Here is a 17,079-nt window from a genome sequence, read left to right as displayed (position 1 = left end):
AGGTGTGCCGCAAAGGAGTGTCGTAGGACCGTTGCTATTCACAATATACATAAATGACCTATGTGGATGACATCGGAAGTTCACTGAGGCTTTTTGCGGATGATGCTGTGGTATACCGAGAGGTTGTAACAATGGAAAACCGTAATGAAATGCAGGAGGATCTGCACCGAATTGACAGCATGGTGCAGGGAATGGCAATTGAATATCAATGTAGACAAGTGTAATGTGCTGCGAATACATAGAAAGAAAGATCCCTAATCATCTAGCTACAATATAACAGGTCAGCAACTGGAAGCAGTTAATTCCATAAATTAGTTGGTTGGTTGGTTGGTTTGGGGAAGGAGACCAGACAGCGTGGTCATCGGTCTCATATTAGATACAGGCTACCAGGTAGATGCTATCTTTCTTGACTTCCGGAAGGCGTTCGATACAGTTCCGCACTGTCGCCTGATAAACAAAGTAAGAGCCTACGGAATATCAGACCAGCTGTGTGGCTGGATTGAAGAGTTTTTAGCAAACAGAACACAGCATGTTGTTATCAATGGAGAGACGTCTACAGACGTTAAAGTAACCTCTGGCGTGCCACAGGGGAGTGTTATGGGACCACTGCTTTTCACAATATATATAAATGACTTAGTAGATAGTGTCGGAAGTTCCATGCGGCTTTTCGCGGATGATGCTGTAGTATACAGAGAAGTTGCTGCATTAGAAAATTGTAGCGAAATACAGGAAGATCTGCAGCGGATAGGCACTTGGTGCAGGGAGTGGCAACTGACCCTTAACATAGACAAATGTAATGTATTGCGAATACATAGAAAGAAGGATCCTTTATTGTGTGATTATATGATAGCGGAACAAACACTGGTAGCAGTTACTTCTGTAAAATATCTGGGAGTATGCGTACGGAACGATTTGAAGTGGAAAGATCATACAAAACTAATTGTTGGTAAGGCGGGTACCAGGTTGAGATTCATTGGGAGAGTGCTTAGAAAATGTAGTCCATCAACAAAGGAGGTGGCTTACAAAACACTCGTTCGACCTATACTTGAGTATTGCTCATCAGTGTGGGATCCGTACCAGGTCGGGTTGACGGAGGAGATAGAGAAGATCCAAAGAAGAGCGGCGCGTTTCGTCACTGGGTTATTTGGTAACCGTGATAGCGTTACGGAGATTTTTAATAAACTCAAGTGGCAGACTCTGCAAGAGAGGCGCTCTGCATCGCGGTGTAGCTTGCTCGCCAGGTTTCGAGAGGGTGCGTTTCTGGATGAGGTATCGAATATATTGCTTCCCCCTACTTATACTTCCCGAGGAGATCACGAATGTAAAATTAGAGAGATTAGAGCGCGCACGGAGGCTTTCAGACAGTCGTTCTTCCCGCGAACCATACGCGACTGGAACAGGAAAGGGAGGTAATGACAGTGGCACGTAAAGTGCCCTCCGCCACACACCGTTGGGTGGCTTGCGGAGTATCAATGTAGATGTAGATGTAGATTCGGGAAGGAGGGGGAAGGAAGTCGGCCGTGCCCTTTCAGAGGAACCATCCCGGCATTTACCTGGAGTGATTTAGGGAAATCACGGAAAACCTAAATCTGGATGGCCGGACGCGGGATTGAACCGTCGTCCTCCCGAATGCGAGTCCAGTGTCTAACCACTGCGCCACCTCGCTCGGTAATTCCATAAATTATCTGCGAATACGCATTAGGAGTGATTTAAAATGGAATGATTATACAAAGTTGATCGTCGGTAAAGCAGATGCCAGACAGATTCATTGGAAGAATCCTAAGGAAATGCAATCTGAAAACAAAGGAAGTAGGTCACAGTACGCTTGTTCGCCCACCGCTTGAATACTGCTCAGCAGTGTGGGATCCGTACCAGATATGGTTGATAGAAGAGAGAGAGAAGATCCAACGGAGAGCAGCGCGCTTCGTTACAGGATCATTTAGTAATCGGAAAGCGTTACGGAGATGATAAACTCCAGAGGAGGACTCTGCAGGAGGGACGCTCAGTAGCTCGGTACGGGCTTTTGTTGAAGTTTCGAGAACATACCTTCACCGAGGAGTCAAGCAGTATATTACTCCCTCCTACGTATACCTCGCGAAGAGACCATGAGGATAAAATCAGAGAGATTAGAGACCACACAGAGGCATACGGACAATCCTTCTTTCCACGAACAATACGAGACTGCAATAGCAGGGAGAACCGATAGAGGTACGCAAAGTACCCTCCGCCACACACCGTCAGGTGGCTTGCGGAGTATGGATGCAGATGTAGATGTCTCTAATGTCTAGACGGACATTTTCAACGAGAGCACCTAAACTTTCGACTTTAAAAGCTCGATATATTTCACACTTCAGTGTACCCGTGGAGTGGTGTGGATCGATGATTCCTTACCAAAGGGTTCCACACCGACATTAATCGACCACCACCGTAGACAATCGACAGAACGTACCGACCTAGGTTTTCCAGTGGCCCAGTAATGCATATTGTGATCGTTCCCTGCACAATAATTTGTGAACATAGATTCATCGGTGAACATAACACTTTTTAAGGCGTCCAGGGTGACATTACACACGGCCCATTCACTGAAACTAACTCCCGAACTGAAATCATTCCCATGCTTCTTCTGTGTCACTGATAAGTGGTAGATGTGAAATCTGTGTCCCTGTACTATACGCCACACAAGCGAAGGCTGATGCCAGTTACTGCACCAACGTAAGTAAGTTGATTTGAGGAACGTAGTGTATTGAAGCTGAAACAAACACATCCACATTCTCACTCCTTACTGGTCTTCATCTGTTCTGCCCCGACTTCTCCAACAATTTTTTTCCCGCAGTCGTTGTTCAGCATTTAAGAATGTAACGGCTGTCGGAGCTATTCGACCAGGATATCTCACGTCACACGAAATGGCTGCTTCATTGGCATCTTGACAGCAATCGCCGAGCATCAGCAAAACGTTAAGGTACTCGTTGGATGTGTATGCCGAATCAGTATCTGTGGCACACTGAACACCATTTACTTGTTCGGTCCGACCTGCCGTGTATACGGCCGTGTAAGGCGATGGTCGACAGTCTCACCGCTCCAACAGCGCATAGAGGAAGCTTGTCGCTCCGTGAAACCAGCAATGTTACATCCCGTCCTCAGGCCGTTTAGAATTCACATCGCGTTGTGCTTAGAAGGGAGACGGAAACATTTCTGAACAGCTCCCTTACATTAATATTCTGTGCACAGAGAAGTACTATGTACAGTATGTTACGTACACCCCTAATACTTTGTACGTTTCTAGCTCCCAAACTAAACGTGATATAAATGTGATATGAACTGATTTGTGGACAATGGGTTTAAAAAGGTCAGCTACAAGATGGAAAAAACTGACGATTTATTTAAGTAAATGTAGCCGGCCGAAGTGGCCGTGTGGTTAAAGGCGCTGCAGTCTGGAACCGCAAGACCACTACGGTCGCAGGTTCGAATCCTGCCTCGGGCATGGATGTTTGTGATGTCCTTAGGTTAGTTAGGTTTAACTAGTTCTAAGTTCTAGGGGACTAATGACCTCAGCAGTTGAGTCCCACAGTGCTCAGAGCCATTTGAACCATTTGAAGTAAATGTATGTCGTTGCTCTAAATCTCTGGAAAGTAACTCAACATAGTACATTCACAACCCAGTAGAAAGTGTAACGTTTCCAACGTGGACCACTGTCAATAAATATTCATGTCATCTATTACTTCTTGGGTTACAGATGCATACACATTATCTGAAACACACTGTACACAGCTATAGTTAATTTAACAAAATAGATCACATTCTACTGTCTATTGCTTAGCTATATCTCGCCAGGTATATACAGGGTGGTTGTAACTTAAACTTTAAAAAAATGGGTCAAATGGCTCTGAGCACTATGGGACTCAACTTCTGAGGTCATAAGTCCCCTAGAACTTAGAACTACTTAAACGTAACTAACCTAAGGACGTCACACACATCCATGCCCGAGGCAGGATTCGAACCTGCGACCGTAGCTGTCGCGCGGTTCCAGACTGTAGCGCCTAGAACCGCTCGGCCACTGCGGCCGGCAAACTTTAAAAACGCTGTAAAAATAACACAATTGGTAAGAATGACGTCAAATTGCTACGGAATATTATCGGAGAAGGGGGAAAACGTATGGCAGAAGAAAAAATATAGTGTGAAAATTGATCAATAGATGGCGCGGTACGTGCCAGAATAGTAAAGGCGGCCGGAGTGGCCGAGCGGTTCTAGTCGCTACAGTCTGGTACTGCGCGACCGCTACGGTCGCAGGTTCGAATCCTGCCTCGGGCATGGCTGTGTGTGTGATGTCCCTAGGTTGGTTAGGTTTAAGTAGTTCCGGGTTCTAGGGGACTGATGACCTCAGCAGTTAAGTCCCATAGTGCTCAGAGCCATTCGAACCATTTAGAATAGCAAACGAAAACACCTGTCATGCGCAAGACCCATTGAAGTTGGTATAAACACGCCAGGAACACGGTTTTTCCTCCTTTCGTGCCTGCGACGTTCAACAAGACTGTCTCAATGCGGGATCGAGCTCTGCTTGTCAAGCTTTATTACAAGAATGATGTCTGTGCACCCGAAGCTCCACAGAAGCTAGGGACGCTGAAGGGTTTGAAAACAGGAGTTGGTCCGATGACTGCCGTGGGTCTGGAGAAAATGATTCGGAAATTCGAAAAGATGGCTTCTTTTAGTGTGCAACCTGATAGAGGAAGGAAACTAATTTATTCGACGTCAGTGTAAGCAGTTGCCACAGCAATGCAGGAGACGTGGTGGTGTGCAAACGTGTAGTACACGGAGAATTGCCCGAACATTGGAAATATTCGTGAACACGGTGTGTAAAATCTTGCCGCGCGGGATTAGCCGAGCGATCTATAGCGCTGCAGTCATGGACTGTGCGGCTGGCCCCGGGGGAGGTTCGAGTCCTCCCTCGAGAATGAGTGTGTGTGTTTGTCCTTAGGATAATTTAGGTTAAGTAGTGTGTAAGCTTAGGGACTGATGACCTTAGCAGTTAAGTCCCATAAGATTTCACACACATTTGAACTTTTTTTTTTTTTGTAAAATCTTCCGAAACATCCTTCTTTGTTATCCATTCAAAATTAGCCATGTGCATGAGTTGGTTCCTGTTGACCTGTCAGCAAGAAAGACCTTACCTACAGTAATGTCTTGTTCGCATGGAAGTTGACAATGAATGGCCGTGGAAGATTTTGTGGACATACGAAGCACACTTCCACCTCACAGGATATGTTAGTACACAGAATTGTCGAATATGGGCAACGAAAAAGCCACACGCAAATCAACCAGTATCACTTCGTGCTGAAAAGGTCACTGTGTGGTACGGGTTTAGGACGTCAGTTATCACTGTACCGTCGCTGGTAAGCCCTATGTGTGCCTTTTGCGCGTCAACGTCATTCCAGCTCTCCAACAGCGTGGATGTGTGAATGCACTCATTTTTATGCAAGATGACACACCTCTGCACATTTCAAATCCATTTACGCAGCTGATGAAGCGCCATTTCTGAGATGCTAGAATTATCACCCGCCATTTCCCTACAGCCTGGTCGTCCCGATGACCTGATCGTAATTCGTGTGACTTCTGGCTGTGGGTCTATCTAAAAAATGCTGTGTTCAGTGTTCCGATTGCAAACTTAGCTGCGTTGAAGGCACGCATTGCGTATCACATTCAGAACGTGAACCCAAAACACTTCGATCAGTTGTGGAAGATGCTGTTTATACTTGTTGCAGGAAACGGCGGACAACATATTGAACACGTTTTGTGCCAGTCACACGGAAATTAATAATCCTATTTGATTTGGATTCATGCTTTTTATGCCTTTTTTGGCCTCAAGACGATTAAAAACCGATTTTTCCCGTGTCCGATGTTATATGACCTTGCTGTTGTGGATGGGACAGTATCACACCTGTACACCCATGCACATTGCGTAGTAAAGTTTGTTTGACGTCATACGCACACCTTAAGCATTGTTATATATGATTCACTTGTCATTTGTTGTCGACCACTATTGAAGTATGAAGTTTACAGCGCCATCTACTGCTACATTTTGTAACTATTTATTTTTCTTCTGCCACACGTTTTCTCCTTTCTCCGATATTATTCCGCTGCAATTTGAAGTCATTCTGACCAGTGGCGTCATTTCGACAGTGGTTTGAATTTTTAGCTTATTTATAATCACCCTGTATATTAAAAGTTGGAATGTTACCAAATTCAAATACTTTTTTCGTGATATAACACAGAAAATGTCCATTTTTATTCCAACGTGTCCTATACCCCCGTTCTAGGAGCACTTAAACAGGTTTATACATGCACACTGTGGTGTCAGGATTTTTTATTTATCAAAGCGTGATAAGGTATCTTAAAACTTTGAAAAACTCTGTCCGCATAGACAGAGGAAGTATAAAGAATGTAAAGGCTGTTTATTCATTTTCAACGACGAAAGGCGAAAATCGTTTTTACCTTAAATTTAACAAAGCACTAAACTCACCAGAAGAGTGGCCACTGTGTACCGTTGACAAACATGCGGGAGGAATGTACTAAGGCAGGCCGAAAAATTAGTTCCGAAATACAACCCGGGATTTCAGTTTTGACAGGCTGTAAGTAGTTTGTTTTCTGTTCCTTCAACCAGATAGCAGCTTTCAACATGAGGTCGAAATCTGTGTTATTACGCACAATTTAATCGTAATGACCCCTACAGGCGTCATGGCGATTGTTTCACAGCTGTCACCCCTAAGCGTACGTCGTTTAACGGTGGCGAAGGAAATGCTGATAAACTTTACATACGTACTCGGAGGTCGCACGACTTCCATTTAAGACTTTTACCTCAAAACGGTAATCGATTGGGCTGCCTGTTCAAGTGGTGTGATAACGAGCGTCAAAACAACGCAATGCAGAATCGAGGTATCCGGCACTTGGAGTTTCACAAAGCTGTGAATGCAATCTCTCATATTAAATATCAAATCAGACAAGATACTACGTAATGGTAAGTTGTAATTCACTCCAATATGATTGACATGTTTCTATCGCACTCTTCCAGAAGTAGTAGATTGTTCCGAGTTGGTACCATTATCAACAAAAATTTCTGTCCAGGAACGTTTGATTTCTGTGATACATGAGCAAACACACACACTAGTAAATGTATCCAACCTTTCATCTCTGCTGAATGAAATATCAGTTCTGATTTACTGTAATTCTTGTGGGTATTACTTTCGGGGGCAACTAACTAATGCGGTAAGAATAGTCAAGGCCAAGGGATCAATAATACGTACAGGACTCGCAAGTCACATTGTACTGATGTTGTCTTTTATTCTACTGATTCTCCTTACCATAGTGCAGTGCAATGCCAGAATTTTGGACTGGTTTTTCTTACCACAGTAGTTCGTTCGTCGTAAATAATTTTGTTGTGAGTTATGAGAAAGATTATAGAAGTAAAACCATAAAATTTTTTCAGGAGAATGGGATCAAAGAAATCAAACAGATCTGACAAACAAATTCCAGGTAGAATTGAACACTGATTTAAAAGTAGCGCAACATTTGTTCACTCCGAGTAAAAAATGTAGATGGATTAGAATGAACCCAATGAACCCAAGAACACCAGAAGCGAGATCACAAATAAGATGGAGCAAAGAGAATAAATTTATACGGATTATCTGAAATTGTAGGAAAGCAGTTAATGAGCTCCTGAATAAAGATTTCTATCGTAAATTGAAGTCAGGATCCAATTTCCAGCATGCTTACATTGTCAAAAACAGTGCGCATTTCGCAAAAGAAGTGAAAGATATCGCTATTCCAGAGAACGCCATCATAGCCTCATTAGACATAGTGAACCTCTGCACCAATAAACAGATTTCAGTAACTTGAGAAATTATTAGGAACAATCTAATAAAGAAGAGATCAATGAACCTGAGTGGATTCGTTGAACTTTTGGATCTACTATACTTCAGGTTGTCTTTTAATTGTTTTACTTTCAACGACAAGGTTATGAATGACTTTGAGCACAGATTTTTCAGCTCTTTTCCAGAAATTACAGACATGAGAATGCATTAAAGACATAACGTTGACGACTATATTCTCCTCTTTAAGGGAAGGAAAGAAGAAGTAATGGAAATGCCAGGGATATTAAAGGAGCATCATCCGAGGACACGTTTTACGTTAGAAATGGAGGACAATGGTGCAATTAACTTTCTATATTTTACTGTAAGAAAGGATAGAGGAAGGCACGCTTTCAGCATCTTAAGAAAGAGTACACGCTCAGACAGTATTACGGGAGCAACCTCACGCCACCCAGCCTAACATAAAAGGGTATCTCTTCATGCAATGTTCAACAGCACTGAAACTACCGTTCAACGAAAATTAATTACAAAGAGAAATTGATATTAATAAACAAATAGCTATAGCCAATCAATATAGGACAAGAGATGTCATGCGTACCTTTACTACTGTTAAAAACAAGCTTGTCGGTCCAAGTGAGGAGAATAACAAGATCAAAGTTAAGAAGAAATACGTCACTTTGACATGCAAAGGGCGTGAGTCGGAGACAACTGTAAACCTCTTTCCAGAAAACATTACCGTGGCTTTTCAAAATGAAGGGTAACTGGCACTTAGATTCAAACGTAGGCCAACCTCGACGACGCAAAATAAATATAGCAACTCTGCGGTGTACAAGATTAAATGCGCTGACTGCGATAGATATTACAGAGACGGAGCGAATTTACGAAATTCGATTTAAGGAACGCTGTAGTCACAGTAATAAAACAGCATTTGGAGTGCATAAAAAGATAGCCAACATGAGCTTAGCACAATAAATGAACAAATGGAAGAGCTGCAAAGAGCTACGAAAAGATTTTATCTCAATGTCCTGGAGGAACTGGAGGTTTACGCCCACCAAACGAAAGATCGAGAGAAAGCACTTAATGAGCAAAAGTGATTTAATTCTTAGTAACTATAACGAATTTTTTAAGGACATATTATATCCTTACTTTGAGATGAGGTACGATGCTCTACGAAATATCAGCTGCGGCGACCGTCAGCAGACTGGCGGCGTAGAATTAGGCACGGCAGAGGAAACTTCGGCGAGCCGCGGTGTACGGCCTGGCGTTGTAGAAACTCTACGACCGCCAAATAAGGAGAAGAGAAGATATTTTTGGAATTTTCTAAAGTTTCTTTTAAAGTCTCTAATGATTTTAAATCTTGATTTACGTTTTATTTACATGTTACGTTTATGAACAGTTTAATGCTGAATTATTTCGGTCCACAGAGGGCTCTTACTAGCGCTACTGGCTCTATGATCGCCTAATGTAAGGAGAAGATAAATTTTCGGCATGATTTAAAGTTGTTTCAAAGCTTTCATTAACAATAATCTAGTCATCTATGTTTCATATGTTACATTCAGGAACGTCTTTTATATACAGGGTGATACAAAAATCCGTTAATATTTGGAAGTTCAGTACTTCACGGAATATTGTAAGTAGAAAGGTAAAAATTATCATGCATCCTTGCAATGTCAAGGGGCCTTACTGAAAACAAAAAAGTGCACAAAATGATCGACAGATGGCGCTTCATGTGATAGAAAAGCAATAACTAGAATGAAAATTGACTTTTAGTAAAGACAACGTTCTTTATAGCAAATGCTTAATGTATCAGCCGTTATTCGCCAATAGTACCTTGAGTCGACGAACAATGTTGTGAACACCAGTGTAAGGTGTATCAGTAAGTGGTGAGAAACTGTAGTCGAATGTCATCTTTTACCATCCCTAATAAGGTCGGACGATTGCTGTAGACTTGAGACTTCAGCTAAGCCCACAACCAATTAGCATGCGGAATGAGGTCTGGGGAGCTGGGAGGCTAACACCCAAACCTCCAGATGTCAGAAACTCAGATCGGTACCAAACGTTGTGTGTCGATAGAGTATCAACCAAAACACCGATTTAGTTCGTGCTGTGTTCTGTCGTCCAATACAAGACGCTTGAACGGTATTTAAAAGTAACACCAGAACTATGGAGTTTAGGAAAAGCGCATACATGAGTTCTGAATGTAAAGATCTCTCATAAGTGAGTAGGTAGAGCTTAAAATCGTCCTACCGAAGGTCCCGAGTTCAGAATCCACTACAGACTTTTTTTACGCGTCAAATTGTTGCATGGGAGAACAATTTTCTGACATGTAAAACGACGTTTCGGAGTTTGTAGCAATATTCTTTTGGCAGTTTTCTTTCGCTTCGTTAGCTGAACTAGCACACCTACAAACTAAATTTGTTTAGACAGATGTGTTATCTAAACAACTATACGCTACACGTTTGCTACTGCCAAATAGCGAAGTGAAAGCAGACTGCCAAAAGAACATTGCTACTAACTCCAAAACGTCCTTTTACATGTCAGAAAAATGTTCTCACATATAACAATTACACGCAAAAACTGAAAAACAAAAAGCGCCTGTCGTTGGTTTCAAACTCAGGACCTTGCGTACAGCCATTTGACACTCTGCCAACTCACCTACCAGGGAACCTTGCAATCCGAGCACAGATATACTCTTTTCGTGTAATCCACAGGTCTGGCGTTACTTTTAATTACCGTTTACGCATCTTTTACTGAACGGTAGCACACAGAACGGACTGAATTGGTGTTTTCGTTGATACTCTGTCGACACACAAGGTCTGGCACCGATCTGAGTGTCTGACGTCTGGAGATTTTGTGTACGCGTGATGGAGGTGGCGGCTCAGCACGTGATCCTCATCAAGCAATGTGCGCAAGAGATCTTACACATGTGTAGCAATCTGGGGAGAGTGCCATCTTGGATAAAAGTCGTACCTTCAGCAGGTGTTTATTAACCAGGCTAGGGATGCTGAGACTATGTAACATATTGCCGTCACGTTAATGATTCTCAAGCGTAATTAGCGTGACGGGTACGAGATACGGCAATATGTTACATAGTCTCAGCATCCCTTGCCTGCTTGATAAACACCTGCTGAAGGTACGACTTTTATGCAAGACGGCACTCTCCCCAGATATATATATCCGTGAATTTTGAAACGTTAACGGACTTTGAGTCACCCTGTGTTACATCAGTCCATGGAAGGCACTTTTGAGAGCTCCAGATTTTGCACCAGTTAGATTTTTTAATGTTTCATGTAAACGACCTTGCCGCAGTGGTAACACCGGTTCCCGTCAGATCACCGAAGTTAAGCGCTGTCGGGCTGGGCTAGCACTCGGATAGGTGACCATCCGGTTTTCCGAGCGCTGTTGGCAAACGGGATGCACACAGCGGTTGTGAGGCAAACTGAGGGGCTACTTGATTGAGAAGTAGCGGCTCCCGTCTCGGAAACTGACAAAGGGCTGGGAGAGCGGTGTGCTGACCAAATGCCCCTCCATATGCGCATCGAGTGACACCTATGGGCTAAGGATGACACGGCGGCCGGTGAGTACCGTTGGGCCTTCATGGCCTGTTTGGGAGGAGTTTAGTTGTTAGTTTTATAAATGTTTAATGAAAGTCGTTAATATTTTAATGTTAATAAATTCCACATTATCTGCGCTGTAATACTTGCATCAATCAGGTTACTTAAGGAAACTAAAATTTATAGAACAGCAGCAGGCTACTGCATGGCGAGTTATGACCGTGAATTTCAGTTCCATATATAACAGGTTACTCTATTAATTGTTACAATTGGTATGTCGCACAAGTGTCGTACTGTAACTAATTTCTTAAGAATTTTGCAGCTTTCTAAACACAAACATTAAACTGTATGTAATTCGTACCAACTGTAATTTTAAATTATTTGTGATAGATCTGAAAATGAGCAGCTGGCTCGAAGCGGTCATGTGCGAATAAAGACAAATGGTCTGGTGACTGAATTTGAATAGTTGGGTATAAATAACTACCGCGAATGCTCCTTGATGACGAATACGTCTAGTTTTGATCAAAGAATTATAAAGAAACAGAAATAACAGAAAAATGTGCGATGCAACCGTAAGTCCTATGTAGAAGCCATTGAGCTGGTTTTTGTATGAGGTCAATTTGCCATTCCTAAGAAGACCAATCTCTATCTCTAGAACAGACCTGGGAGATAGCGTAGTTCCAATTAGTCTCAAACCGAATCCCAGGGAGGTGACAAACTTCGTGTGCGAGAAACACTTTCGACACGGCATTCCTGCGGTTGCGTCACGTTACATCAAGTCGTTAACGTAGTCTTCCTTAGCTATAGATGTTGGCGGCTAACAGCGTCTGAACGAGTCTGCCACCATGGAGGAACAGCTGGCGGCCTCTGGTTTGAAATAAGTGAATGTGTTAGAACTTATCTGCAGATTCATTTCCTTCATGTGAATAACTTTTCAGCCTGTCTCAGTACACTTGCATTCAGAAGTTTTGTAAGTGCGATTTTGTGAACAGGAGGGAAATTCACAAGCCCCGATAATTACGTGTGAACGTCAAAGTGTCAGTGGGATTGAAAACGAGAGGGAAAGTAATCTACCCAGTGATGCGTGTGATGATGTATGCATATGCATAGCATATTGTCACCTGAAACAGTATTCGTTCCATTCTGCCCACCTATTTCCCGTGCCTCTCTTTGTGTTATACTGCTTCAGCGACTGTTGTGATGACGAGCATCGTCATCATCGACGATACTAATGTAGCCAAGACAGCACGTGTTGTGACGCAGACACTTCATAGACATTTCTTCGTTCATACTAACATAGATTTAAATCGCACCAGACTAAATATATTTTTCTAATAGTTGTAAAACGTAGTTGTAGCTATAGAGTTAACGAGAACGTAGCATTCATGTTGTAAGCTCGACACTGGAAGTCTACACTCAGGAGTCGGATTATGCCGATTGGGTGCATGTTCTAGTAGGAAGATTGTGGGAAACTGTCTGAAACCCACTTTTTCAAGAAACCCACTAAACTAGTGGACTGTGTACAGAATTTAAAACAACGCATAAATTAATGTTTTGTGAGAATTTATTTCATTTGTGTTATTATTATGTAACATTGTTGATTAGTAATTTACTTTATGAGGAAGTTTTTGTTTTGTTATAACTGTATTGAATTCAGTGGTTAGTAGTTTTCTGTACAGTATTCTGTGGATAGATTCTCAAAACTACCTACAACTTCCATATGAATGTTGTCCACATTCTCCGAAATACCCTTAACTTTACGAACGTCTTCAGAAATCTAGAAAAATAATTTCTCTCTGCAGAGGAGTGTGCACTGATGTTATACTCCCTGGCAGATTATATGTGTGTGCCGGACCGAGACTCGTACTCGGGACCTTTGCCTTTCGTGGGAAAGTATTATACCGACTGAATTACCCAAACACGGCTTACGAACCCTCCTCACAGCTTTAATTCCGGCAGTACCTCGTCTCCTACCTTGCAAACTTCACAGAAGCTCTCCTGCGAAACTTGCAGAACTAGGACTCCTGGAAGAAAGGATATTGCAGAGACATGGCTTTGCCACAGCCTGGGGGATGTTTCCAGAATGAAATTTTCAGTCTGCACCGGAGTGTGCGCTGGTATGAAGCTTTCTGGCAGGTTAAAACTGTGTGCGGGACCAAGACTCGAAGTCGGGACCTTTGCCTTTCGCAAGCAAGTACGGTAGAGCACTCAGTTTTAATCTGCCAGGAAGTTTCATATCAGAGCGCAGTCCGCTGCAGAGTGAAACATTTCATTGTGGAAACATCCCCCAGGCTGTAGCAAAGCCATGTCTCCGTAACATCCTTTCTTCCAGGAATGCTGGTTCTGCAAGTTTCGCAGGACAACTTCTGTGAAGTTTGGAGGGTAGGAGACGAGGTACTGGCGGAATTAAAGCTGTAAGGACGGCTTCTGAATTGTGCTTGGGCAGCTCAGTCTGTAGAGCACTTGCCCGCCAGAGGCAAAGGTCCCGAGTTCATAGTCTCGCTTTATGCGGTGGCGCGGCACGGACCTGTTGCCCCGGCCGCGAGCACGCGTGGGCGAGGGACTGTTTACACCGCCGATACTCGTGCGAGTTGTTGTCTGACTAGATCGCCATGGCACACACTTTTAGAAACACTACGCTCCAGTTTACGTGTGACAACGAATATGCCAGACACAAGGCTTTCGAAACAGGGCGTTTTTTTGAAAAGAAGTTCGTTTACTTGCTACAGACGTAATTAAAATACACCTATCCACTGTAAGCAGTACAATCTACGTCAATATGGCCGATGAAGCTGCGTGTGAAAGAACTATCGCCGCTGCTAAAGGAGGATTTAAATTTCGACACTCTGACGGCCATATCAACGATGTAACGGTAGCTCCCTCAGGCTTGGGTGTGAGAGTCATTCGGATCTTTGAATTGCCGTTTGAGGTAACAGAATCGATGGTTATTGAATAGCTGCGACTATATGGAACGGCTCTCAGTCATACGTCGGAACGCAGGACGAGTTTTAGCACCTATCCCGCGCTAAACGGCGTCCGACAGGTGCGGATTGTGCTCAACAAACATATCCTATCTTATTTATTTATTGGAGGATGCCGAGCTATTGTGATTTACGATGGACAGCCACGCACATGTTCTGGCTGTGGTGGAGTGGGACATATCCGCTCGAAATGCATACAACGCCGCGTCATGCAACTGCCACATGGAGAAGCGTCACAGTGAGAAGTTCCCACGAAACTGCTGATGACTTAAGTGTCGGTGGTCCGCCGGGAGGTGTTGCCGAATTCGGAGCGTGACAAGGACATGTTGATGCAAGAGCAGACTGAGTTAGGGGAGCATGGAGGTGACACGGAGAATGCCCCTACACTTACATCACGTCAGATGGGGGAGGAACCTTCCGCACCCTCACATGTAGCACGCGGCGTGGAAGTGAAGGTCGAGACAGTGGCAGCAGCAGCGGACCAAGAAACGAGAGAGCAGTGTGTTCAAACAACGTTCGCCGAAGCGTCGCAAAAAGCATCGCCAGAGTTCGGGTGACACGTCCTCCCCTAGCCTAGGGAACACGGAAGTTATTCGAGCCGAAGAAGTGTCTGATACGGAACACGTGCCTTTAGAGTACACTGGCAGGATTCCTTCATATGGTGACCGTATGTCCTGCCTTTCAGACGGTCCCTCTGCATTTACACCAACTGACCCGGTGCTGCCAACGGAGGAGTCAGGGAGAAAGTCCCGGCAGCCGCATCGAAATGCATCAGTGGACGTTTCTGGGATATATGACCACTGTGACTTGGCAGAATCAGTCTAAGAGATACAGGAATTGGCACCCAGAATTGATGATGACTCACAGGATGCACACCACGCAGCGAAAACAGAGGTGAGCCCGTTGGTGGGCACCTCTCTGAGCATGAATGGTGGACTGAAGACCTTGGAGTTCACAATGACATGACACGAGCATGACAACGACAATGGACCAAGCATATAAGGCTCTGGGATGGGATTCCGATGCGTGTCATCGATTACCTGCCTTCGGCTCGGGGTTTGGCGATGACCGTGATCGGCATTCGTATTGTCAACATCCATGCACCCTCCGGATCTGACAATCGACGGTCGTGGGCGCGATTCTGCTCTGAGGAGATTGCGACCCTATTCCACGGGAGATATTGTCACATCAGGGTAGGACGGGATTTCAACAGTGTTCTCACACTGAAGGATCACAACCTTAATTTCAGCTCCTGCTACGAATTGCATACGATCTGCCGGGACATGGCACTTGTGGACGCGTGGGAAAAGATCCATGGACAGCGAGAGGGCCACACGTTTTTTAGTAGCTACTTGGCGAGCCCTGACACGGACATTCCGTCGCAATTCATGGCGGACTCCTTATACCAATACCGAAATCGGCAGGGAGTGTCAGCACCCATCAATTTCGACCGCTCACAATGCTCAATACTGATTATGAGATATTTGCGCGAATGTTGATGGCAAGGCTCAAGATTGTAATATGCAAGACATTTGAACTGTGGTATTACTCAATTCTTTAGAAAATTGAAGTTACTATCTCACCACAGTTATTTAAGGAAAATAGGAAGCCCGGGATCACTGGTGATGGACAAGCTTGCACTGTTTTACAATTTTAATCTGATTCTAAGCAGACTTTATTATAACTTCAATTCGGACATTTGCTCTCTTACTGGTGCAATATACAAATTTTCACTTTCATTGAATTACATAAACATGATTAAGAATCATATTTTGCATCCGCAAATAAAAACATAGATAGTAGGCACGGTGAATAATTAATCATGAGCAATCGTCCTTGTTTAACCATATCTCAAAAGGCTGATAACACTATACAATTCCAACCCAAAGTTACACAACCTCATAATACCACAACTTCATTAAAAAACAAGATCTTAAAGCTTAATAAAACCGTACAGCCCACACAAAAGTCCATTGTGAAACATGCTTATACTAAAAATGCGAAGTGGGCCAAACAAGGTCGAAAAACTGGCACACAGGAAAAATAACAAGTTACACATTCATTAAAGATACACAAATGATTAACATAAGTGTTGAACCCAACCCCCATGAACCATGGACCTTGCCGTTGGTGGGGAGGCTTGCGTGCCTCAGCGATACAGATGGCCGTACCGTAGGTGCAACCACAACGGAGGGGTATCTGTTAAGAGGCCACACAAACGTGTGGTTCCTGAAGAGGGGCAGCAGCCTTTTCAGTAGTTGCAGGGGCAACAGTCGGGATGATTGACTGATCTGGCCTTGCAACACTAACCAAAACGGCCATGCTGTGCTGGTACTGCGAACGGCTGAAAGCAAGGGGAAACTAGAGCCGTAATTTTCCCCGAGGGCATGCAGCTTTACTGTATGGTTAAATGATGATGGCGTCCTCTTGGGTAAAATATTCCGGAGGTAAAATAGTCCCCCATTCGTATCTCTGGGCGGGGACTAAAGAGGACGTCGTTATCAGGAGAAAGATAACTGGCGTTCTACGAATCGGAGCGTGGAATGTCAGATCCCTTGATCGGACAGGTAGATTAGAAAATTTAAAATGGGAAATGGATAGGTTAAAGTGGGAATTAGTGAAGTTCGGTGGCAGGAGGAACAAGACTTTAGGTCAGGTGAATACAGTGATGTAAATACAAAATCA

General features: G+C 43.7%; 1 pseudogene; it reads left to right on the top strand.

The window, feature by feature from the left end:
• Positions 1 to 11,149: 11,149 nt before the first annotated feature.
• Positions 11,150 to 11,267, top strand: LOC126471647 (5S ribosomal RNA; annotated as a pseudogene).
• The last annotated feature ends 5,812 nt before the right edge of the window (positions 11,268 to 17,079 follow it).

The sequence above is a fragment of the Schistocerca serialis genome, chromosome 3, assembly GCF_023864345.2.
Source record: "Schistocerca serialis cubense isolate TAMUIC-IGC-003099 chromosome 3, iqSchSeri2.2, whole genome shotgun sequence".
Lineage (NCBI taxonomy): Eukaryota > Metazoa > Arthropoda > Insecta > Orthoptera > Acrididae > Schistocerca > Schistocerca serialis.
The sequence above is the reverse complement of the archived record's forward strand: the minus strand, read 5'-3'. Positions and strand labels throughout refer to the sequence as shown.